The following is a 24,289-nucleotide window of genomic DNA, read 5'->3' as shown; positions in this document are numbered from 1 at the left end:
GGCAAAATCCCTGGCTCCCTTCAAAGCAAAAGCTCAAGCATTGCCCACAGTTATTAGCACATTTTTTTCTCCCCCTTGAAATGTCTTTGCATTATTACTGTGTATTTCTTCTATCCTTCAGTAGAAGAGAATCTCCTTGACTGTTTTGAACTTTGTACCCCTAGCACCTAGTGTAGTACCCTGTCTGTAGAAGGTCTTTAATATTTAAACTGAAATCAGGTATCAGGATATCCTTCCCTCCCTCTGGAGGCATGGCACACAAAGGATTACCACTACTCCTCTTCAGGGGACTTTCTCCACGAGAAGCACTCCTGGAGAGAGCCACTCCTGGAGAGAGCCGGGAAGGACTGGAACTGACTCCATCCACCTTTGTCTGAAGACAAGACCTCACTGTCTTCAAGTGTTTGCATGATTGTTATGAAGAAGAGGGACTGGACAGGTTCTGCCTGGGCCAAAGGCAGAACTAGGGGCAATAGAGTCATGGAACAAAGTTGCAGAGAGGCCAAATTAGATTGGAAATAATGAAAAAGTCCAAAAGTAAAATGACTTCACTGGCAGTGAATTACCCATCATTGGAGTTGACTAAATTATTTCTCATAAGTATGGGTTAGGGTTTGGGCACCTAGGTGGGATAGTGCATAGAGTGCCAGGCTTGGAGTTAAGAAGACCTGAGTTCAAATCTGGCCTCAGACATATACTGGCTGTGTGACCCTGGCCAAGTCACTTTACTCAGTTTGCCTCAGTTTCCTCATCTGTAAAGTGAGCTAGAGAAGGAAATGGCAAACCACTTCAGTAACTCTACCAAGGAAACCCCAAATGGAGTTAGGCTGGAAAAAATCCTGAAATTAGACAGAATAACAAGGGTTAAGGTAGAATAGATGAGGTCTCTTTAAATCCTAAAGTCCTGTTGAAATGTAGAGCTTTGAATTGGCCCAGCCATTCTGGAAAACCAGTGGGAGGTATGTTCCCAAAGTTGCTAAAACCATGCTTGCCTTTTGACCCAGCAACATCACTTGTAGGCTTATACCTCCAAATGATCAAAGAAAGAAAAGTCACTAAAAGATGTTTGCATAGGAGTGAAGGCCTGGAAATCAAGTGGGTACCCATCCAAAGGGGAGTAGCTGAACAAACCATAGTGTGAGATTATAAGGGAACACCAATGCATTGTAAGAAATGATGAAAAGGAACACTTTCAGAGAATCCTGGGAAGACTTGTATGAACTGATGCAGGGAAAAATTTATACACTAAAAACATTACAAGAACAAGTGACTTTGAAAGCCTTAAAGAACATTAGTTAATATACAATGACTAACCATGATCCCAAAAGAACAATGAAGCATGCTATCCACCTCCTGACAAGGAGGGCATACATTCAAGATGAAGAATCTAACACATCTTTTTGGACAGGGACAATCAATGCCTATTTGTTATAAGGGGTTTTTTCCCTCTTTTTTACAATGGAGGAGAAAATAAATGTTTGATGATTTTAAAAGCAATATGAAGTTTCTTATTGATTGTACAATTGTATTCATCTTTATTTCTTCATGTGCAGTCAAAGTGATCAACAAGCATTTATTATTAGCATTCACGATGTGCCTGGCATCGTGTTAATAAGCACATAGATGTTCAGAAAATTCTTGAATAAATGAATGAATCAAATTGTAATGAATAGAGGGCTTGTCACCAGCTATGTGATCATGAAAAATGAGGGAGTTTGGACTCACCTCTTAAGGTTTCTGCCAGCTCTGACTCTAAGATCCTAGGATCCAGTGAATTGAGCCTCCCTGTCTCTTCTATTTGGAACCCTTGTGGCAGCAGCGGGGGGGGGGGGGGGGGGGGGGGGGACGACCCAGGGCTGAAGCAAAAGAGGGATTCTGGAGCTGGGTGGGGCTCAAATATTCCCTGCATAGAATGAAGGGCAGGGACATGGAATTCTGGTAATGAAGAGACATCCACACCAGATAACCTCTAAGGTCCCTCCACTCCTTTCTCAGCCTCATGACCTGGAAAATCCCACCTCTTCCAATGTTCCCTGATTCTCTTGGAAGCTCCTGGGGTCAGCAGAATTCCAATGCCCAGATCCTGAGGTCCCAAATGAATGGGGAATAATAATGATGATGATGATAATAATGAGGAGAAGGAACTAAAATCCATGCCAACCCCAAAGGAACACTGCAATTTTGAGTCAAGCCAGAACTCAAGTTACTGGAATTCAGCGAGCAAGCTGGCTTTCCTTGGGCTGCTGTAACCACTGTCCTACAGTTAGACAAAAACACATCTGGTTTGACTTCTTGTTCCTCATCTTCCCCTTCCCCCGATCCTAACCCTTCAAGTTTTTCCTCTAAGTTGGTAAAGCACAGAGAATGCAAACAAAAGCTTACATATCGCTGAGAATTACAACATGGAAAACTTGAGCATTTCAGGAGCAAATGTGTGCATTGGGTCAAGTCAAGAGGGGATGGATGATGGGAATAAGCAGGCACCAGTATGTAGCCTACATGCCAGCCCCCAAGACCTTGGGCATAAGGAGCAATGACTATCAGGATCATGTCTAAAGATCAAGGGGGGAATAAGGGGGAAAAAAAGGGAATTCCAGATGTGTACATGCACTGTCAGGCCAACTCAGCATTCCTGTGGCAACCTCTTAATTTCCTTACAAAGAATCTGAGTTCTTTCTCCTCCTTTCCCAGGCTTCAGATTTTACACAAAGAGGATTGGGGAGGTGGGGCGGGTAAAAGACCGATCACAGAATACCTGGGCATTCCATATGCTGCCTGAGACACCTACTAGCTTTGTTACCCTAGGCAAATCACTTTATCTCTGCCTCAGTTTCCTCACCTGTAAAATTGGGGGGTGGGGGCTCAGATTGAATGGCCTTCCTTCAAGTTGTCCATCCAGTTAATATTGGTCAAGACTAGAACACCACCCTCTCCACACTGACCCTGGTGCTTTCTACCATGCTTTATTACCTCACAGAAGGGAGAGACCTTTATATGATTGCCCAACTAAAGCTTTGTTGACCAACCCCCCACCCCCCCGCTACTTTTCAGCAAGCCATGTTCACTCCCTTTGCTGATGAGAAGCAAAAGCCAACTGCCATTATTCAGGGGTTGGGGTGGGCAGGAGGCCCTACTTTGTGGGCACACTGGGCCCTGGGCTCTGCTTCTCTACATTTTGGCAGCCTCACTGCCAATTAGCACCTCCAGGAATGGAGAGGAAGCAGGAAATCAGATGCAAAGGTGATCTATTGTATTACTTGTAAGAAGGAGATGGAAACCCAGCCAAACACCATTAAATAACAAAGTAGAGGTAAGGGAGCTAGAGAAGCATCTTATAGGAGCTGGAGGGAAAACCAAATTGAAGAATGAATGTGTGTGGGTTGCGGTGTGTGTGTGAGGGTAGTTTTATGATTTAAGAATAGGATACCGGAAGAGATAAATGGAGAGCAATCAACTCACGAAGCCATTACGGAAGGATTTGGGATAGGTCTACTTTGAATGTCTAACGAGTGCTCGGAGTTCTAAGGATTTTGACCTAGAGGACCCTTAGGGGGCAGTAAGAGTCAATGGTGAAAGGGCATTGACTTTAGAGTCAGAGGAGCTGGCTTCAAAACTGCCACTTATGGCCTGTGCGAAATCTCAGGACCTTGGATGACCTCAATTGTAAAAAAGGAGAACTCAACTGAGTTCCCTTCCAGCTCTCGCTTTCTTGTTCTAGTCTAACCACCTTGGATTACACAGGAGAAAGCACAAGTTTTAGGTGAAGGGATTTGACATAGAGGGAGGAATTCGAACCCAGTTGTGGATTCCAACTGCAGTGCTTTCCATTCAACAGGAATCCTTTCGGATGGATCCGGACTTCTAGCGTGTGTTGAATATTCAATTAGCTACGGAAGCTGTTGGGGAGTGGGAGAAATTGGGGAAAATCGGGAGAAAGGGAACTTCCAGTCCTGGAGCTGAATGGTGTCAGAGGACTTTTAGCCTAACTCCATACCTCAACAGAAATCCCCTCGGGGCCAAACTACCACATGCAGTTGTCCAGTTGCTGCTTACAGATCAAATGAATGAAATTTTACTGTATCACCCAGTGACACACTCTTGACCTGGTTTCTCAGTGCCAGCTAGCTTAGGCCATCTCATTTGGCACAAGGTTGGCTGAAAGAATTCAGTGGCAGAAGCTGTTTCCTTAGCTTGCCCCGGCTCAAAAAACTCCAGGTCCTAAGTAAGTGTTTGCTGAGTTCACTTTTAGGTCTTTGGCCATTCAGGGTATAGAAGCTGGGGCAAGGGGTGGGAGTTGGCGGTGGGGGGGGCAGGGATGATAGGCATTGCCAAGGATGTAGGATGAGGGAGGAGGAATGTCAGGAAACACAATTGCCAGAGGGAACAGGAGAACAGGCTGGCCTGGCAAGCAGAGACAGTGATGTTCAGGAAGGAGGAGGAGATCATAAAGTGACACAAAAGGGATTCCAGAGGTAGGGGAGCACCCATTCTTTATCTGCAGGTTCTTTCTGTTCCCTCAGTCAGATGGTCAAGAGGAAAGATGGTGTCAGGTGGTGGGGGAATTGGCTCTGCTCTGGAATCCTAAGGAGAAGAGCTTTTAGGAGCTGCTCCCATCAGTTCCTAAGAAGCCCTGGGCCCTCAGCAACAAGTACATATTAAGCACCTACTGTAAGCAAGGAACTGGGAGGTGGGGCACAGATTAAAAAAAAAAACAATTAAACAGTCCTGTGACATTCTATGGGGCAGAATATTGGATTTAGAGTCACAAGACCCAGGTTTGCATACTGGCTCTGGAGACAAGTGACTTCCCACTTTTCCCACCCAAAATAAAGGAAACAAAGCATCCAGGTCTGCCCTACCCACTCATCTCAGATTTATCTACCTGAAGACACTAATGGAGTTAAGTCCTGGGCTCCATTTCTAACCCACCTCTACATGTATTTAATTAACTAGAATCTCCACCCTCAAATCAGTTCAGATGGTTGTTGGTGTGAACTAGATAGAATGCCTTTGTTTCTAGGCAGTCCCCTACCCTCTAAATTTCAATGCCCTGGGTCACTAAATAAAACAATCTGATTCTCAGTTTCTTCATCTGTGAAATGGGAGTGATATCTCTAGTATTCACATCATGCTGTATTGTCATAAAAAGTGCTGTATGTCACTTATTCCTATATTCCCAACTTTTTCTTAGGATAGTGAAGGTTACAGACTGGAGAGGCCTTAGCACATAGAAAACCAGAGCAATTCTCTGGTCCAATCCTTTTAGATTTACAGATGAGGAAACTGAGGCCAGTACCTCTGGGAATAATATGGCAAGAGGCTGGTTGAAAAACTCAGGAGAAGGTTGGGGAAGGAAGGAGGAGGGAGGAGGGAGAGAGGAGAGAGAGGAGAGAGAAAAGAGAGGTGGCTGCCTCCAGCTGTGAGGTCAGCTTGGCCCTTCCTCTCACGGTAGCCTTAGGAAAGGTCCTGTTCCCTCCCAGCTGGGCTACCGTGTACACAGCCCTAACTTCTAGATTCTTCACTGTCACTGGCTCCAAAATATATAGCTAGAACAGACCTATTTACCTTCATCTAGTGCACCCTCTATTTTACTGTACCTTCTCCCACAGCTTTCTCCCATCGAGGGACCTGGGACTCATTTGGGGGCCAAAAGATCACTGTGCCTACTACAACCTGCCTTTCGAAGCACCGGTGACCCCCAAGGGGTTGATGGAGCATAAAGGGAAAAGCCCAGGGTTTGAAGTCAGCGGATCTCGGTTCGGATCCCGGCTCGGATCCTGGCTTTGCTACTTGCTATCTAGACCTCAATTTCCCTAACTGTAAAATGAAGAAGGTAGCCCAGCTAACCTCCAAGGTCCTTTCCTGCTCTGCCCGCTATCTCTGACTTTCAATCCTAGACCTCGGCCTTCCCGGCTGGCTCACACTCCCAGCGGCTATTCTCAGCGCCCCGCCCCCGCCCCCCCATCACTCTACCCCCTGGCAGCCTCCGGCAGTCCCTGCTGTCGCGTGGCCACCTCAACGCCGCCTAGCATCGTCCCTCCATCGATCCTTTCCCCAGCAGGGAACCGCACACACACGCGCGCGCGCGCACACACACACACACACACACACACACACACACACACACACACACACACACTCGCTCGCTCGCTCACTCACGAACCCGGCAGCCCCATCACCGGGTAGAGGTGCCCAAACTTCCCAAGAGGGCCGGCTGGACAGGGATGGGGGTGGCAGCGTGGACCCTGCTCCTCCGTCTTACCTGTTCGTGCCTGAGTTGGACGCCGACCTCGTGCAAGTTGCAGAGTTTGAGCCAACTGGGAGCCGGGAGCCCTGGGTTCGGAGTTCAAAGTCCCTCTTAGCGCTGGGCTGCACACAAGAGCAGATGACCCCAGTCCGGCCTCCCCCGCAGCTTTTAAAGGCAGCAGTCCCAGGGGATGGGAAAGCCGCGCGGCCCCTCATCGCCCTTCCCCTCCTCCTCCTCCTCCGCCCCCTGCCCGCCCCCAGGCTGAAGGGAGGTGGAGAGGGAGGAGGAGGAGGAGGAGGACAAGAAGAATGAGGAGGAGGACGAGGACGAGGACGAGGAGGAGAGAAGTCCGGGAGCTGTCCGAGCCACGCGGCTCCGAGTGCCCCCTGCCGCCCAGAAGCAGGGGTGGCGGGCCGGGGAAGGCTGGCTCTGAGCCCTGGCCAGCCTCCTGTCTGGGTCCTGCCCAGGGCTGCCGAGGTGTCCGCGCACCTCACCCTCCATCCTCTGGTAGGACCCTGTCTCCCTCCTTAGCCCTGAGCCCCCTCCTCTCCCCCAGCTCCACAACCCACACCCCACTCGTGGCCCCCTCCCACTCCTCCTCGGTCTTTCAGAAGCCACTGGTGTGGGAATGAAGGTAATTGAATCAAGTCGTGACTCGGCACTAGGCTATCTGTGAGATGAGGGAAAATCAGTTCACTTCGATATCCTCTAGCATCTCTTGCAGCCCTAAATCACATGATTCCCCGCCCCCTTCTTGCTCTCGCCCCCTTTCTGCCCATTAACGACCTCCAACCTTTCCTCCCCTCCCAATTCCGATGCCTCCCTCTCAACGATCCTGCTTCCTTCCTCCTCTCAGCTTCCCTCAGCCTTCTCCCCATTTCCTCCCTCTTTTCTCTTCCCCTTCATCTCATCGGCCACACCACCCTACCTCGGGGAAGTCAAGTTTGGGGGATGGTTGGAGAGAAGAAAGTGAGGGGACCTGGAAACCAGGACAATCCCTCCCTCACACTAAGGCTCTCTCCTCCCTCTGTGGTACCAAGAGAGGGAAATCAAGATTTAGAACTGGTTAAAAGGCATTGAGTCTAGTCCTCTGATGTTACAGATTAGGAAACTGAGGTCCAGGAAGGTTGAATGACTTGCCCAGTCACACAGCTAGTCTGTGACCGAGGCAAGATTGAAACCTAAGCCTTCCTGACTCCCATACAATACTCCAGTCTCCTACATCAGGTTGCCTAGAGTAAGAGTGTGTAAATCACAGAATGTTAGGGCCGAGTGAGACCTTAGCACGTAGAATGTTTGATGTAGAAGGCACTTTAGATATGAACAAGTTTAGTCCTCATTTTACAGACCCAGAAACTGTTCAGAAACGCAGTGAATTGTCCAAGGTCATAAAGTTAGTAACTAGTACAAGGATTATGGTATGATACACGTGGAAACTGGAGTTGATATATATGTGTTGATAATAATCACACTTGTATGTAGCTTTTATGGTTTGGAGTTTTGTTGTTTTTCAGTCAGTTCTGATTCTTCATGACCCTATTTGGGCTTTTCTTGAGCACAGACACTGGAGTGTTTGCCATTTACTCATTTCTACAGATGTGGAAACTGAGGCAAACAGGCTTGAGTGACTTGCTCAGGGTTACTCAGCTTCTAAGCATCTGAAGCTGGATTTGAACTTTGGTCTTCCAGACTGGGGAGAGGGGAGGGGGTTTGGTGATGTGCAGGCACCCAGGGGAAAGGTGGGGGCCACTCTATCCACGGCTTCCCTTACCATTTGGAAAGCACCTCACAAATATTTTATTCTCACAACAACCATGGAAGGTGTTCTTATCTCCCCCATTTTACAGGTGAAGAATGGGAGGGCCTGATAGGTCAAGCAATTTGCTTAAGGTTCCACAGCTATTAAGTTTAGAAGCAGGATGTGATGATTCCAAGCCCCAACTTGGAGTCCGAGTTCTTGCACTGCACCAAACTGCTTTGTACTGTCCTGGGCACTAACCTAGTGCCTTCCTTGAACACAGTGGTGTGTAATAAGTATTTGTAGATTGATTAGTGATAAAGAGAAATTCTCAAACAAAAGCTGAGGGTTCACTGTTGAATGATAGGAAGGGACAAAATTGAATCGATATGTAGCTAGGATAAAACATCCTGTTTCTAGTGGAGAAGACCCCTAAAAGGTCAAAAATAGGACTCCTTGTTTCTTATTTAATTCTCTTTCCATCACAGCAAAGATTTTTTTTTTAATCTTGAAATGTCAGAACTGGGAGGGGCCTTAGGACAGAGAACACCAACTGGGAGGGACCTGAAAAAGAACTTTAGAGATAAAAGGCTCCTTAGACACCACTTAGCTCAATTGATGGTCCACCAGGCCTGGAGTCAAGAAGAACTGAGTTCAAATCCAGCCTCAGACACTTATTAGCTGTGTGACCCCAGGCAAGCCAAGGTCTCAATTTCCTCATCTGTAAAAAATAGGGATATTAATAGCATTTGCCTCCCAGGGTTTTTGTTAAGATCAAACAAGATAATAATTGTAAAGTCTGTAAATTTGTGTAAGTGTCTGGCAGTAAATGCTATATGTTAGCTGTTATTATTTGGTGAAGCGGATTGTGAGGTTTAAAAAGTTAGAGAGACATAGTTTCTGGGTAATTAATCATTTTATTAATAATGCTAGCATTTTATTAAGAAAAAGGAATAGTTGTTTCACTATGAACCTCTTCTCAGAATGTTATTTTTTAATAATGGACATAAATGCTAAATTTCAGCTTTAGATTAACGAAAATAAAGATGTAATTTTTATTTGCATGTTGTCTCCTCATTCAAATATAAGCTCCTTGTTGGAAGGGACTGGTTTTTTGCCTTTCTTTGTATCCCCAGTGCTTAGCCCAGTACTTGGCACATAGTAGGTGCTTAATAAATGCTTGCTGATTATTTCCCATTTAACTTCATGGACCCCAGAGTCCAGAAACTCTGATCCAATCCAACCTTCTAATTTAACTAGGGCCCAGGGAGGTAAGGTGATTTGCTTCAGGTCACAGCTAGTAAGTGACACCAAAACAAAGAATGACTAGAAAACCACTCACTGTACCAATCCTCCTGGTGGCTGTTGTCCAAAGCTAGCTGATTGAACAGACAAAATGATTACATTAATCCCAGCACCCACCCTTGGTTATCCACCTCAATGGGTCAATAAGCATTAATTAAGCAGGTGCCAGGCACTGTGCTAAGTGCTGGGGATACAAAGAAAGGCAAAAGACAGGGTTTTTAGTCCAAAGAGAAAGTCAATTTGCAAATAATCACATGCAAACAAGCTATATACTGGATAGAAATAATCAACAAGGAGAAGGCCCTAGAATTGAGAGGGATCAGGAAAGGCTTCCTGTAGAAGGTGGGATTTTAGCTGGGACTGGAAGGAAGCCGGGGAAGCTGGGAGGCAGAGCTGAGGTGGCAGAACATCCCAGGCATAGGGCTGCCAGTTAAAAATGCCCAGAGTAGGGAGACGAACTGTCTTGTTCTTGGAACTGCAAAGAGGCCTTTGTCACTGGATGGCTGAGTATGTGTGGGTAGGGGTGTGGAGGGAGGGGTGTAAAGGAGCCACTGAAGTTAGTAGAGGAATGGATTAACCTTCTCCATTTGCTTGAGCTTCCTTAATATCCAGGAGAAGGTGAAGGCTGGAAAACTCAGAACCAGCCAATTAGAGCCTGCCTCCTGCATGACATACCAGTGATCCTTTGAGAGACTGTCTTGAAACCACAAGGCTGAACTTGTTACCAGTTACTTGTACCTAGAAACTGCAAGGCTGATCCTGGAAATCTAGAATAAAGTAACATTGTAGTTTTTAGCTTTAAACACTCTGATGTAACCCCTTCCAGAGGACCCTCAGACTAGCTCTGTGTGGTTCTGCTTGCAAGCTTTTCTGACTTAAAACTCCAAATAGCTGGATCACCTCTGATTCTGGACTATTGGGTTTTGGTCCCTCGAGGGCCGCAAGGATGGGTCTGGGAAAGTTCTAAGTCAGTCACCAGCTGCCAGATTGAATTAGGAAAGATGAGGCAGGCAGACACCCTTCTTCCACCACCCCGCTCCCCCTCCCCCAACTCACCAGCTATTTCAGTAATCCAGGTGTGAGGTGATGAGAACCGGCACTAGAGAGGGGGCAGTGTCAGAGGAGAGAAGGGTACAGAGTTGAGAAATGTTACGAACATGGACAGGCCTTGGCCACAGTTTAGATATGGGGGGGTGAGAGAGAATGAGGAGTCCAGATGACTCCTAGGGTGGGAGCCTGTTGTTATGGTTTGGCGTTCGTTCTCAAAGAGGACCATGACACTGGGAAGATGGTACCCTGACACAAAAGTGAATTGGATTGAAGTGAGAGAAGGCTGTGCAAAGTCACCAGCCTCACTTTCTCTTCTGGAGCCATCTGGATCCAATGGCCAGATATAGATCAGGAAGACTGGAGGCAGCCCTGGTTGGGAGACTGAGGGACTGGGAGGATGATGGTAATAGGGAAGGCAAGAGGAGAGGGAGAGCTTAGGGGGAACTCACTGTAGACCCTGGATGGGAAACTATCAAGGTGACAATGGTGGGGTGGGGCATTCCAGACCATGTGGTTTTTATGCTTCTTAATTTCAGTCCTGCTTTATCACAAGAGCCCCCAAGAGTCCTTGGGATCCATTTTTGTTTAAATTTCTGCTGAGCTCCTAGTGCAGTGGATTTGTAGAATGACGGCCCTGGAGTCAGAGGGATTGGATGCCTGGCTTTGCTGCTAACTGAAAAACCAATGAAGGTTCCCTCCAACCTATCTGCTTCCTCATGGAAGAGAATGGGGGGCTACTAGGACAACATACTGTATACAATGTCATTGCGGGAGGCATCTTTGCTTAATTGTTAGTCTCTAACAGAAAGGAAACAAGCATTATTACATGCTTACTGTGTTCCAGGCCTTTTGCAGCTACAATCTCATTTGAACTTCACAACAACTCTGTCTGGTACGTACTGTCATTATCCCGCTTTACAGCTGAGGAAACTGAGGCAAACAGAGGATTGTTTGGGTTTTTTTTTAAGTTACTTGCATGTGGGTCTCATAGTTCTGAGCCCTCTATAAAGGAGGCATTTTCTTGATCTACCTTCCAGGCTTCTGACAAAAGGGGAGAGCCAAGGTGGGAGTGGAGAAGGCATGAGCATGAAAAACTGAGTCAAACACCTCGATAATGGAAGAACAGAACATAGAACTTCAGTCTTGGAAGAGACCTTAGAACATAGAATGACAGAACTGGGTAGTCATTGTCCTTCATACTCGAAGAGGACCAAAATGACATCACTATGTCGGTGTCAAGTACAGTGTGTCTGACTGTGGCTGATCAGACCAATGTGAGCTTGGAAGGCTCAGGTCAGGCACGAGCAGTCCACATGAATATCTGGAGTGTAAATAACTCTAAATTTGCATATTTCACTTTTTTTTTTTTGAACTACGACAATTCTGCTTTGCTCATAGAGCATAGCACCTTCTTTGGTGCAGGTAGGCCATGCTGGGTGGTCCTTTGCCAGCATCTTCCATATCACACAGTAAATACCAAAGTTCTTCTGAGAGACCTTGACCTTGAAAGTGTCCTTCTATCACTTCTTCTGACCTCTGTGTGAGCACTTGCCTTGTGTGAGTTCTCCATAAAAGAGTCTTTTAGGCAAAATGAATTTGGCATTCGAACAATGTGACTAAAGGCCCTAAAAAATGTCATCAAGGGAGTGGAGAAGGTATTGAGTATCAGAAACTGAGTCAATCAACATGATGGTGAGATTTTAGGTGAACAGTTTATCCTGGAGGAGACTGGGTGTTTGGTGGAGTCAAAACTGAACAGAGATGCTGATGGAAAATAGAATTATCTAGGGTGAGAGGTGCTGATCCTGAAGCAATAGTGATATTCAAGTCACAGAATATCAGAGTTTGAGAGACCTAAGAACACAAAATGTCAGAGCTGGGTGGGCCTTTAGATCATAGAATATCAAAGCTGGGAGGGGCCCTAGAACATGGAATGTTAGGATTGGAAGTGAGCTTAGAACATGTAACACTCAGAAATAAAATGTTAAAATCACAGAATTTGACAGTTGGAGGAGACCCCAGGGGCCATCTAGTTCAGCCCAAAAGGAATCCCCATTTTGATGGTATTCTAACTTCTGCCAGAAGATCTCCAAGGAGAAAAAAACCAGAACCTCTTGAGGTGTCATTACACTTTGGGAGTTTTCTCCATCTAGCTGAAATTCTACCCGTTTCTCCTGGTTCTGTGCTCTATGACCAGTCAGAGCATGTCTGACCCCTCTTCCATGTGACAGTCCTTCAAATCACTTGACACAACTATTATGTCTCCCCTGAGTCTTCTCTTCTGTAGATTAAACATTCTCATTTGCCGGGTCCTCATTCTGGTTACCCTTCTCTGAATGCTCTCCAACTTCTCCATGTCCTTCTAGAAATGTGATGCCTAGAACTGAACCCAGTACTGTGCATGTGCAGATCTGCCCTCCAACAAGGCAGCAGCCAGAGAGCTTCTTACCTGCCTGTCCCCAGAAGCAATGGTCCTCAGTGAAGCCCAAGATGGCATTAACTTTTTTACAACGCTGGAGAGGAGAGCTGGAAGTGGGCTTTGAACATATGCTGTTTCAATATAATATGTTTCCTTGACTATTGGAACATGGGGATGGAACCTTAGCAAACATCAGTGCAGGGGTCTTTAACCTTGTCTGTATCCTGGTGCCCTTGGTCAATCTGGTGAAGTCTATGGACAGGCTCCTTCTCTGAAGAATGTTTTTAAATGCATAGAAGAAAATTATTTCAATTACATTGGAATAGAGTCATCAAACTATTTTTTTAAAAAAAGGCTGATCCAACTGTATTGGTAATTACTGTTTTCCCATTTGGAGCACTGAAGTAATCAAGTGCTTTTGATGAGTCTGGCCTTTGTATCTTTGATTAAATCTGAGAGTCTTTGATGACCTGCTTAAGAAACAAGAAAGCCTAGTTCACATGGGTTTGAGTGCCTGGTTGTGATGCCCTTTGACCCTGAACAGAGTATATAAACTCAGAGGTTAGCGTTTTGTTTGGGGTTCTCACTTACTGGAAGACAGTTGTGTGATTTGACCAGACAAGACTGTGGGTAGCCGCTAGAGCCGAGGCTGGCTTTCATGTAAGCCTTTGGTCAGGCAGCTAGAGGCCTGTCTATTGAGAACTGTGTGTGTTTGCTCTGTTTATATTGTCTGTCTTTGTAATTTCTGCTTGTATTTGCTCTGAAGTTCAGGGTGCTGGCTTTTTCCCCCTGAACTAAGTGAATGATATATGTATGCTTGATTAAAATGAGATTGTTAACCCCTTAAAGTTGCTTTCCTTAGAAAAGCAGATCAAAGAATCTGTGCTGGCAGCCTTTCTGTGTGCTGGTGTTGTTGGTCTTACACAGCCACAGTAGATGCAAGCAACACTGTTGTTACACAACCCAGTCATGTTATAAAGGAAGAAACTAGTTCCTGGGGAGGAGACACTGGGAAAAGACAATATTATGTCATATAACTAGTAACTGACCGTGTTGTTGCATACTTTGAGTACACCCAGCCCTTTTGTAAAAAGAAGATGACAAAGTCCCCCACCACCCTGGAGTTTCTGGATTAGTAACGAAGAAAATATTACTATCAGGAAGCACTTGGAACAAGACAAGACTGAATAATGTGGGAGTGATCTCTTTAGGCCACAAAGGAGCCAGGAAGAGCTTCATGGTGGAGGAGATGGGTCTTGGGCTAAGGTAGAAAGAACATTGTCTTTGGGGACTGAGTCCTTGAATTTCAATCCCAGCTCTGATATTTACTCTTTATGTAAACTTGGGTAAGTTACTGCTCCTTTCTGGGCCTCAGTTTCCTCATCTGCAAAATGGGAAATTTTGACAAGATGGGCTCTGACAGGGAGAAGTTGAGTAGGCAGAGAAAAGGGGGGAGGAATCCCAGGGAATTTAGGGGAAGTGGGGAATGAAGGGGTGGGGAGGGCAGTAAACAACTCCAGGAGAAATAACTGCTAACATTTTATAGATGAGATGACACAGCTGGGCAAGATTTAAACTCAAATCACTTGGATGACAAATCTGGCATGTTATCAGTCGGCTACCCAGCTGCTTCAAATGCACACGACGGGTTTGGGGACAGTCAATATTAGCGGGTCCCTATATCTCACCAACAAGTGGACTTCATTCTGGTACCCTTTCTCTCTCCTTCTCCATTCCTCTCTCTTCCTCTAGGATCTGTCACAGGAAGGAGTTGAACCAAATCTTCCTGACTCTAAAAGCCAGCCTTCTTTTTTTTGGAGGCAAATGGGGTAAAGTGACTTGCCCAGGGAGACACAGCTAGTAAGTGTCTGAGGTCAAATTTGAACTCAGGTCCTCCTGACTCTATCCACTGTGCCACCTAGCTGCCCCATCCAAGGCAGGAATTATTTATAGGAACTAGACCTGAAGGGACCTCAGAGATTGATTATTAAGCCCAATGGGGTCATTTTATAGAGAAGGTAAGTGAAAGCTCAGAGAAAGGAAGACTCACTCGAACAAGGTGATCCAGGAAGTGGGTAAACCCTGGGCATCTGGCCTTTTCTCACTCCTCCTTCCCCTGGACCTCTCTGTAGCTTTGGATGTGCCAATCACTCTCTCCTCCTTGATACTCTCTGCCCTCTAGCATTTCAAGACACCTCACTCCTGGTTTTCCTCCTATCTGATTGCTGGGACAGCTAGGTGGTGCAGTGAATAGAAGCCTGGTCTGAAGCCAGGAAAACTTGACCTCAACACAGACTAGCTATGTGACCCCAGGCAAGTCACTTAATCCCGTTTGCCTCAGTTTCTCCCTCTGTAAAATGATCTGGAGAAGGAAATGTCAAATCACTCCATTATCTCTGCCAAGAAAACCCAAAATGGTGTCAGGGAGAGTCAGACACGATGGAACAACAACAAATCTGACCACTCCTCTGCCTCCTTTGCCGGATCCTCTTCCAAATCATGCCTTTATTTAACAGTAGGTTTCCCTCAGGATTCTATCCTGGGCCCTCTTCTCTTCTCCCTTCATACAACTTCATTGGGTGATCTCATCAGCTCCCACAGATTTAATTACGATCTCTATGCTGATGAGCCTCAAATCTACCTTTCATGCCCCAATCTCTCTGCTGACCTCCAGTCTCACATCTCTAATTACCTTTTAGACATCTTGAAATGGATGTCCAATAGACTTCTTAAACTCATTATGTTTAAAACAGAACTCATTATCTTTCCCCCTAAACCCTTCCCCCCCATCCTACCTTCTCTATCACTATAGAAGACGACCCCATCCTCCCAGTTCCTCAGGCTCCCAACCTAGGCGTCTTCTTGGATACCTCACCATCTCTCAGCCCCTATATCCAAGCTGCTGCCAAGGTGTGTCAATTTTACCTTTGCAGTATCTCTTAAATGGGTCCCCTTCTCTCCTCTGACACTGCTACTATCCTGGTGTAGACCCTTATCACCTCGCACCTGGACTATTGTAACAGTGGCTGGTGGGTATGCCCACCTCTCTTCCCCACTCTAATCCATTTAGCCATCAGGTGATTTTCCTGAATCACAGCTCCACGTCGCCCTCTACTCATCAAACTCTAGTGGTTTCCTATCACCTCCAGGACCAAAGAGAAAATGCTCCATTTGGCATTCAAAGCCTAGCCTCCTGCCATACCTTGGTCCCCACCACTATTCTTCTATCCAGTGGCACTGATCGCTTGGCTGTTCTATGAACAAGACACCATCTCTCAGCTCCAAGAATGTTTTCTGACTGTCCCCCATGCCTGGAAGGCCCTTCCTCATCCATTCTAACTACTGACCTCATAGGATTCCTTTAATTCCCAACTAATTCCTATTTTCCCCCAATCTCTCTTAATTGCAGTACCTTCCAGAACCTTATTTCCTATTTATCTTGTATATACCCCTGGCCTGTGTATTTGTTAGTTCCTTGACGTCAATAAATAATAAACATTTATTAAATGACTACTACAATCCTGGCACTGTGCTAAGTTCTGAGATTATAAAGTTAAGAATGAAATAGTTCCTGCCTTTAGGCGGCCAGGAGCAAAAGAAAGACCACTGGGGCTGTAGTCAGGAAGACCTGAGTTCAAATCTAGCCTCAGACACTTACTGGCTATGTGACCTTGGGAAAGTCACTCTGTTTGCCTCAGTTTCCTCATCTCTAAAAAATGGGGATAAAAATAGTACCTAATTTTCAGGGTTGTTGTGAGAATCAAATGACATTATTTGTTGTTTGGTTGTTTTAGTCATGTCCAACTCTCCGTGACCCCATTTGGGGTTTTCTTGGCGGAGTTACCAGAGTGGTTTGCCATTTCCTTCTCCAGCTTATTTTACAGATGAGGAAACTGAGGCAGACTGGGTTAAGTGACTTGCTCAGGGTCACACAACCAGTAAGTGTTGAGCTGGATTTGAATTCAGGTCTTCCCGACTCCAGGCCTAGGGCTCTATCTACTTCACCACTTCACTGTCCAGATAATAATTATAAAGCTCTTAGTGCAGTGCATGGCACTATCTAAATGTTAGATTTTTTTTATTATTATTATTTAACCAAGTCGTTTGTTTATGTCTCCCCTGGATCTTCCTTTGCTCTCCATCAGTTCATCTGTCTTCCTCTGTTTCTTGCGATTACTCATGGTCATCATTTCCACATGTACCTCTATAAATTATATATGGAAAAAATTAAAAATGAACACAAGGTGGTTTTGGCAGGGGGGAACTAACCGATGTTGAGGTTTGGGGGAGAGGAGGGAGAAAACACACACTGAGGTTGACTGATTATAGTAGATCTAGGCTGCACCCTGAGACTTAGCCAAAGGAGCAGACCAACCTGGGCAGAGGAGAGCAAAGACCAATTGACAGAGCTGAGCACAGGGACCAGAGGTGAAAGGAGGGACAGTGCACACACAGAGAGGACTTGAGTCTTTGGGGGAGAAGGAAACTGCCTATCTAAACAGCCTTACTCCAGGGAACTCCCACACCTTAAAGATGGCGGCCTGAGAGAGAGGCAGTGGGAGAATCTCTGAACCCAAGACAACAAGTCCTCAAGAGGTCAGGCTAGGCCCAAAGGGGTTCCTGGATGAGAAACTGAGTATTAGAGAAGTTCTTTCAGAGAGAAGGAGCATCTGGATAGCCTCAGAGCTGAAAGAACAGCAAGGCACCTGACCTAATGCAAAGTCCCTTTATGAGAAGCCCAACGGTTCAAACCTGGCCCAAGACATAACAGAATATCCACTGCAAACCCTCTCAAATGGGTACAGACTACAAAACTGATTGCAGTCTCCTCTTTCCTTAAAAATCTCTAAAAAAAAAAAAAAAAAAAGATCTCTAAAGAACCGTAATAGGAGATTCCTATCCCAATGTCACCAGCCCTCGGTATCTAAAAAGCCTCCTCTGAAGGCAGAGGTCACAGATAATGGGCACTCGGGAGTTTCTAGGGTGCACTGGGGCTACTGTCCAGAGAAGGCCTAAGAACCATCTGGCTTTAGGTGAAGGAAATATTGTATAAGTTTGTTGTTGTTGTTTGTCCTTTGTTCTTGAAGAGGACCATGACATCAGGGAGGTGATGCCATGACACGCAGTGAATTGGATTTCAGTGAGGGAGGACTGTGGAAGATCACCAGCCTCACTTTCTCCTCCAGAGCCATCTGGGTCCAGTGGCCAGATAAAGATCAAGGACAAATGGAAATGGATGTGAGAGACCTTGACCTTTTTAAGCTAAGGTCTTTAACAGGTCTTAGTTTGACTGAGACAATGCCCACTCAGTGATTAAGGCTAGGTAGGCTAGTTAAAAAAAATCAGTTTGGGAAAAGACCCTCAAGGTTTTTCTGACCCAAACAGAAACAATTGCTATTTAAATTTACTCTGAGCCAATGGGGCCCAAACAATGACCAGGTAGGGATTGGTCTGGGACTTATGTTTCTAGGAAGCATAAACTGGAACTGATTGATTTAAGTGTATTTTAAGTGTATTATCTAGCACATCTGCCTTTTCCATGTGGAGCTCTCCAGAAAAGATCATTAAACCTGGAGTAAGCCTTTGGCCATTAAAGGACCATAGCTCATGAGTTATATTGACTTTCTCCTAGTCAGTGAAAGGACAGCTAGGTGTGAAGTAGACAGAGCATTGGGCTTATAATCATCTTTGTGAGTTCAAATGTGGCCTTGGATACTTACTAGCTGGGTGACCCTGGGCAAGTCACTTAACCCTGTTTGCCTCAGTTTCCTCATCTGTAAAATGAGAAGGAAATGGCAAACCACTCCAGAACAAGAAAACTCCAGATGGGGTCACAAGGTCAGACACGACTCAATGGCAGCAGAGAGGACAAAATTTGTTTAAAGAGAAGACATTTAATAAAATGACATAATGAAAATAAAAAATTCCCCAATAAATCACAGATACACACAGTGGTCAGTGAGAATTGGACATAACTGAGGAACATGTGGAGGGACATACAGGTGACGAGCTACCTAACCCTAACATAGTTCCTATGAAGTCCAGCTTCCCCAGTCCTAAACCCAGCTGTCACCTCCAATCTCGGCCTGTTTCTCCCAGACTCCATTTTTAACCCTAGCTCCTGTCCTAATCCCATCTCTAAAACCAACACCAGCCCCCACCCCAGATTTAACCCATCCCAATCCCCAGTCCTAAACGCAGCCCTAGTCTCATTCCTGTCCCAAACACTAAATCCAGTCCCATCCCGGGTCCTCACCCTGACTCTAATCCCCCAACAATAGTCCCATTCTTCACTAGCCCCTATCTCCAAGATCACCCCGAGCACCAGCTCCAACCCAAGATCTCCTAGCTCTAAGGAGACCCCCAGGGCTGAGGCTCCTCCTACCTCCCAAGCATTCCCTCCAGAGTTCACAAAGCTTGTCACAAAGCTTTAGTTGCCTATTAAAGGAAGTTATTTTTAAAATGCATTGGAGAGCCCTCCCTATAAAACCCCATTGTCCAGGAGAACAATATTCCCATTTTGTCCTGAGAGGAGCTCCGAGCATGGCCAAGGCCCCTTCTCCTTGCTTCAACCCCGGGAGGGAAACATGTTTCTGTCTATCTCCCAGCTCTGGGGAGGGAGCCAGGCAACGGGGAGAAGGTCAAGGACCGTAGGAAGTGGAATCTGGCTGTTCCGAGGGAGTTATCAGTCTGACGCTGGTTTTCAGGGTGGGGGAAGAAACACAAAACAAGAAGGGAGGGGGGTCATGTGGAAGGAACCCCAGCCATGGCTTCACCCGCCAGAATCAAGTCTGGCTGCCACTCCTGCTCACCCGGAGACCTTGGCCACCCAGGGGGTTGATTAGGGTTAGGCTCAAAAGGCCTTCTTAACTATTCATAGCTTTCTCCTTGTGAAGAAATGCCAAGCTGGAAGGATGGAGACAGTCAGGCCATACACAAACCCTAGCTAGGAGTATCTTCTTTTCCTATGCTACTGAAATTAATAAATAATAATAACGATGATGATGGTACATGTAGGTTAGGCTCCCCCCTCCCCCCACCTCCCAATTAACAGGAGACTCCTGGGCCACTTCTGGATAAAAGAGGGAACAGGAAAGCCATGGTGGGCTCAGACCTACAGAAAAGCCCTGTGCATAATAACAATCTGGAGTGTGGAACACTTCAGAGATGTAATATTTTAGACTCTCTTTAGAGTAACTTGTCCACCTTCTGCATAAGACCTTCCCTGATCATTGCCAAAGGCAGCGATGGCTTCCTGCCATCACATCATCTGGTATTTATTTTGTTTATATTTCTGCCTGTCTGCGTAGTAGAATAAACTCCTGGAGAGCAGGAAATAGGGTCTATTTGTTTGTTTTAACCTTTGTATCCCCAGTGCTTAACTGGCACATAGTAGGTGGTTAATAAACACTTATTGATTAATTAATTGAGCCACTTAGCAAGCATAATTTGTTCAAACTGGAAGTTACCAGATGCTACTTCCTTTCCCAGGCAGTTGGATCCTATTCAAGGTTTTTCCTAGCACAGCCCCACCCTTGGTTCCAGTCTAGAATTCTGGGGTCTCCTATCCCTCAACCTCCCCATTCAACTGAATTTAAAAGTTGACTCGAGGGGACGTCAAGTGAAACTTGCCCCTGAAACTAAGATTGTTAGCTATGACTCTATCCTTTCTACCACATCGGTGATCAAGAATTACTCGCTGACAGTCAATTGTTAGACACTTCCCCATGGGAAGCAAGAGGCCCTCCTCACAAAACGATCCAGATTCCCACTAACCTAGCTGCCCCAAGACCTGTGGGAATCTTTCCAGAAGGGCAGCCAGCCAATACCCCTCCCCCATTCCTCTACACCCACTCAGTTCACCAGGAAGTGGGAACAAAGCAAGTGGGAGGGGCGGGAGGAGAGAGAAGAATTGTGGAGGATGCCAGCCCTATGGTTCCTGGTTCCTAGAGAATTCTGAATTTTTTGATCCCCATTGGCTCTTTGGTTCTTCCATCAAGGCAGGGCCAAGAGTCTGACTGGGAAGAAGGAAGAAGGAAAATAAAGACCTAAAGAAGGAAATTAATTGGCTCAGTATCAAACCAGTATGAAATGAAAAGGTCAAGACTCAACCTGGGTCCTCTGACTCCAAAGAAAATCCTTTTTTCACTGTTAACACTCAGGCCTAACAAAAGTCCACTGAGAAAAAATGACATCCTAGGCTCTGACCTAGGAGATTTGCTTAAAGCTCTGGCTTCATTCATGGAGAAAACTTTTCCCTGGCTGCAAAGATGTTGGTTCTAGGTCTTCCTTCCCTTTTACATCAAGCAACTCTTACGCTTGCTTTGTGGAATTAGGAAAAAATTAAATTAAATTAATCTGGAGGAAAAAAGGTTCAGAATCTCAAAGAAATCAAGAGGAAAAGTGGGAAGGAAGGGGGCCTAGCAATACTAGATCTCCAACTAGACCTCCATATCTCAACAGAATCGGCGTCCAAATTCGTATATTTCTTAATAACTTCTACTAGCCGATCTTGGAAAAGGGCAGGGTTTTCCTTTTCTCCCTGAGTAATTTCCCTAATTTTTTGAAAACTTATTTGCTTTTGGAATGCCATTCTTAGACCTTCTAACAGGCAGATTATTATATAGTCTCTTTTCCCCTGTCTTCACTCTTTTGGTAGTCCCATCCTAGATCACTAGTAGGAACAGCAGCTATTCCTGGGGGGTATTTTGTGAGGTGATCGCTAGCCAAATCATCCCCAAATTTTGGGGCTTGTCCCCAGATTCTCCTCTTCTCCTCAGTGGTACAACAGGTAGAGAAGAGGATATGCAAATCACCCCAAGATAGCTCGAATTGTAGGGACAGATCACTAAAACCCTCAGTAAACTTAGTGGGATCTTCTGAGTATCTCCCCAGTTTCTCTTTAACTTAAATGAGATCTGAGAATGGAACATGTACTCTCCTTGTCTCCTTGTCCCCATAGAGGAGACAGGCACTTCCCTCAGGGGAAAGAACCCTGCAGGAGCTCTAGGTACTAGAATTTGGGAAGGGAGATAGGAATCCCTACTACTTGTGAGGGAGGGGCTTGGAGGTGCCGGCTGAACTACATTGGATTGCAAGGCCAGGGGATCTGGCTGGCAAGGGAAAGGGTCAGCTGGCACTTGAGGAGGGGAAAGAGTCACAGGGGTGGATACCTCAGGGACTGCCTGAAGGAGAAGGGCTGAAGGGGGTGGGGCTGAAGCCCTGGGGGCCATAAGAAGGGGGTTCACCCCCATTGCCCCTTTGTGGGGCAGCTCTACCTATGAGCATCTTACAATCTTTTCTGAGGACAGGGTTCCAAGAGAGCTCCATGGAAGCCATCACGTAGGCAGCTTCTATCCATTTTCCCTCTCTGCAACAGTATAATTCTAATTGTAAGGGAGTATTACGTTTTAAAGTCCAAAAATGGGCCACACTTCATGGCCCTCTCGGTGATACTGAGGCCAAACAGTGTTGCAAAAGAACACCAACTTTTTCTTTTTAAGATCTTTAGAGAAACTAGATTTTTCCCAATTTTGTAAAAGACAACCTAAAGGCAAACTTTTGGGAATTAAAGAGGAATGAGCCATTTCAGGCATTTGGGCTGGAAGTCCCTTCCTTTGGAAAGGAGAATATATGAGTAAGCATCAAAAAACAAACAAAATGAAAAAAGACGAAAAAAAAAACACAAGAAAGTACCTGGAGTTTTCCCAATTCCCCAGCGCCAAGAGAATTGAACGAATTGGGAATACACTTCTGGATGGGGCATCTGTCCTTGTCCTCCATGCTTCAGAACATGTACCCAAGTCCATGGCCTCCAACATAACCACTGAACCAACAACCTGAGAGCATCAGGCTGAATTCGAGACAGCCTCCTAGCTGTCTGACCTTCTAGGACCTGTGAGGTCAGGCCCAAAAAAAGTACCTCCAAGGTACCTGGAGAACAACCCCAACTGAAGGGGCCAGAAGTGGATAGAGGGGGATGCTTATAAATCTTTCAGTCCTGGCTGGAGAAGAACTTGAGATTAGCAGTTGTTCCTGGTCAGTGAACCATATGAAGAGGTCAGGGAACTATATGATGAGGTCGGGGAACCATGTGTTTTTAGGGGTGCTTAAGACCCCAAAATACAACCCCAAAATACCAACATACCTGGTCCTGCTCGAATGAATTTGATTCAAGCCTTCTCACAGCCAAAGAGTGATAAAATTCATTACAGATTCACCATATTGGGTTGTCTTAAGAAATCTCACCCTTTGTGACACTTGTTTTCACAAGTGGGCCAGATTCCATGGAATCTGAGCACCTTCATGGAGGCAAGATGAAACAGGAAGATTGTGGGAGGGAATCTAGGGTGATCTTGGGGTGATGGGAGGAGGGGTTTAGGGAGGGTCATGAGGAAGAGTCTAAGGAGGAGCTTGATGGGACTGGGATGAGGTCACACTCCAGGAACCAAGAGAATGACAATGTAGGGCTAGGCTAGTTTAAGGGTAACAGATTTGGGCAGATACTTTGACAAGATCAAGGGTGGAACCTAGCCAGACAATGGAGGGCTAGGCAAGGTTAAGAATAACCTAGCCTAAAGATTTGGGCCTAGCAATAATGAAAGGCTTACGGCCTCAGGCAGATGCCTCATCTAGTGGGAAGATTCAAGGGAGCTCCAGTAATCTAAATCTCATCACAACTATACCACAAAGCAATAATCATCAAAATGATTTGGTGATAGTTTAAAAAAAGAGGCTGAACAGTGAAACAAATTAGTTATAAAGCATAGAAAGCAAATAAACACAGTAGCCTAGTGTTTGATAAACCCAAACTCCAGCTACTAGTCTAAGGACTGACTATTCAACAAAAACTTCTGGGAAAACTAGAAAGCAATCTGGCAGAAATTAGGTATAGACCAACACTTCACACAAGACACCAACATAAGCTCCAAATGGATACATGACAGACATAAAAGGTGATATTATAAACCAAATTTGAGTTATAAGAAACAAATGACATTTGGGGTTTGTTTGTAAAGATTTTATGACCAAACAGGAGATGGAGAGAGATAGATAATTTTTATTATATAAAGTGTATAACCAAATGCACAATCAAATCCAATGAGGTTAAAATTACAAAGGAAAGTTAACTGGGTAAAAAAATCTTGGCAGCAAGTTTCTCTTATGTGTCTTGTTTTCAAAATATACATTGAACTGATGCAAATTTATAAGAATAAGAGCCATCTGCCAATTGACAAATGGTCAAAGGATATAAATAGGCAGTCTTCAAGAGGAAAAAATCCAATCTATTAAAATTGTTGTTCAGTCATTTTGTTGAGGTCTAGGGGTGTTGGGAACCCTGGAATTCAAGGGCAAACAATGTAGGTCCTGCCTCAATGAATTTGACCCAAGCCTTCTTTCAGCCAGAGACAAGGTTTATTAGAACACTGGTTGGGGTGGATGAGATTTTAAGAATCTGCAAGCAGGCCAGATTCTTAAGGAATTTGAGCAGTTTAGTGGGGGGGCAAAATGAACTTTATCTACTGGGCTC

The 24,289-nt window shown here is 45.5% G+C and overlaps 1 protein-coding gene and 1 pseudogene across 2 annotated transcripts in view; one reads left to right on the top strand and one right to left on the bottom strand.

Annotated features, from left to right (window-relative positions):
- ALPL (alkaline phosphatase, biomineralization associated) overlaps positions 1 to 6,609 on the bottom strand; it is a 48,639-nt gene extending 42,030 nt beyond the window's left edge. The window contains exon 1 of one of the 2 annotated variants that reach the window (XM_036747802.1): positions 6,263 to 6,609. The gene's annotated coding sequence lies outside the window, so the exon portion shown is untranslated. The remainder of the gene's footprint in view (positions 1 to 6,262) is intronic. The other variant, XM_036747803.1, reaches the window with a different exon arrangement.
- Positions 1 to 24,289, top strand: part of LOC118836441 — an 80,348-nt pseudogene that overhangs the window by 16,436 nt on the left and 39,623 nt on the right.

This window comes from Trichosurus vulpecula, chromosome 2 (assembly GCF_011100635.1).
Source record: "Trichosurus vulpecula isolate mTriVul1 chromosome 2, mTriVul1.pri, whole genome shotgun sequence".
Classification (NCBI taxonomy): Eukaryota; Metazoa; Chordata; class Mammalia; order Diprotodontia; family Phalangeridae; genus Trichosurus; species Trichosurus vulpecula.
The sequence above is the reverse complement of the archived record's forward strand: the minus strand, read 5'-3'. Positions and strand labels throughout refer to the sequence as shown.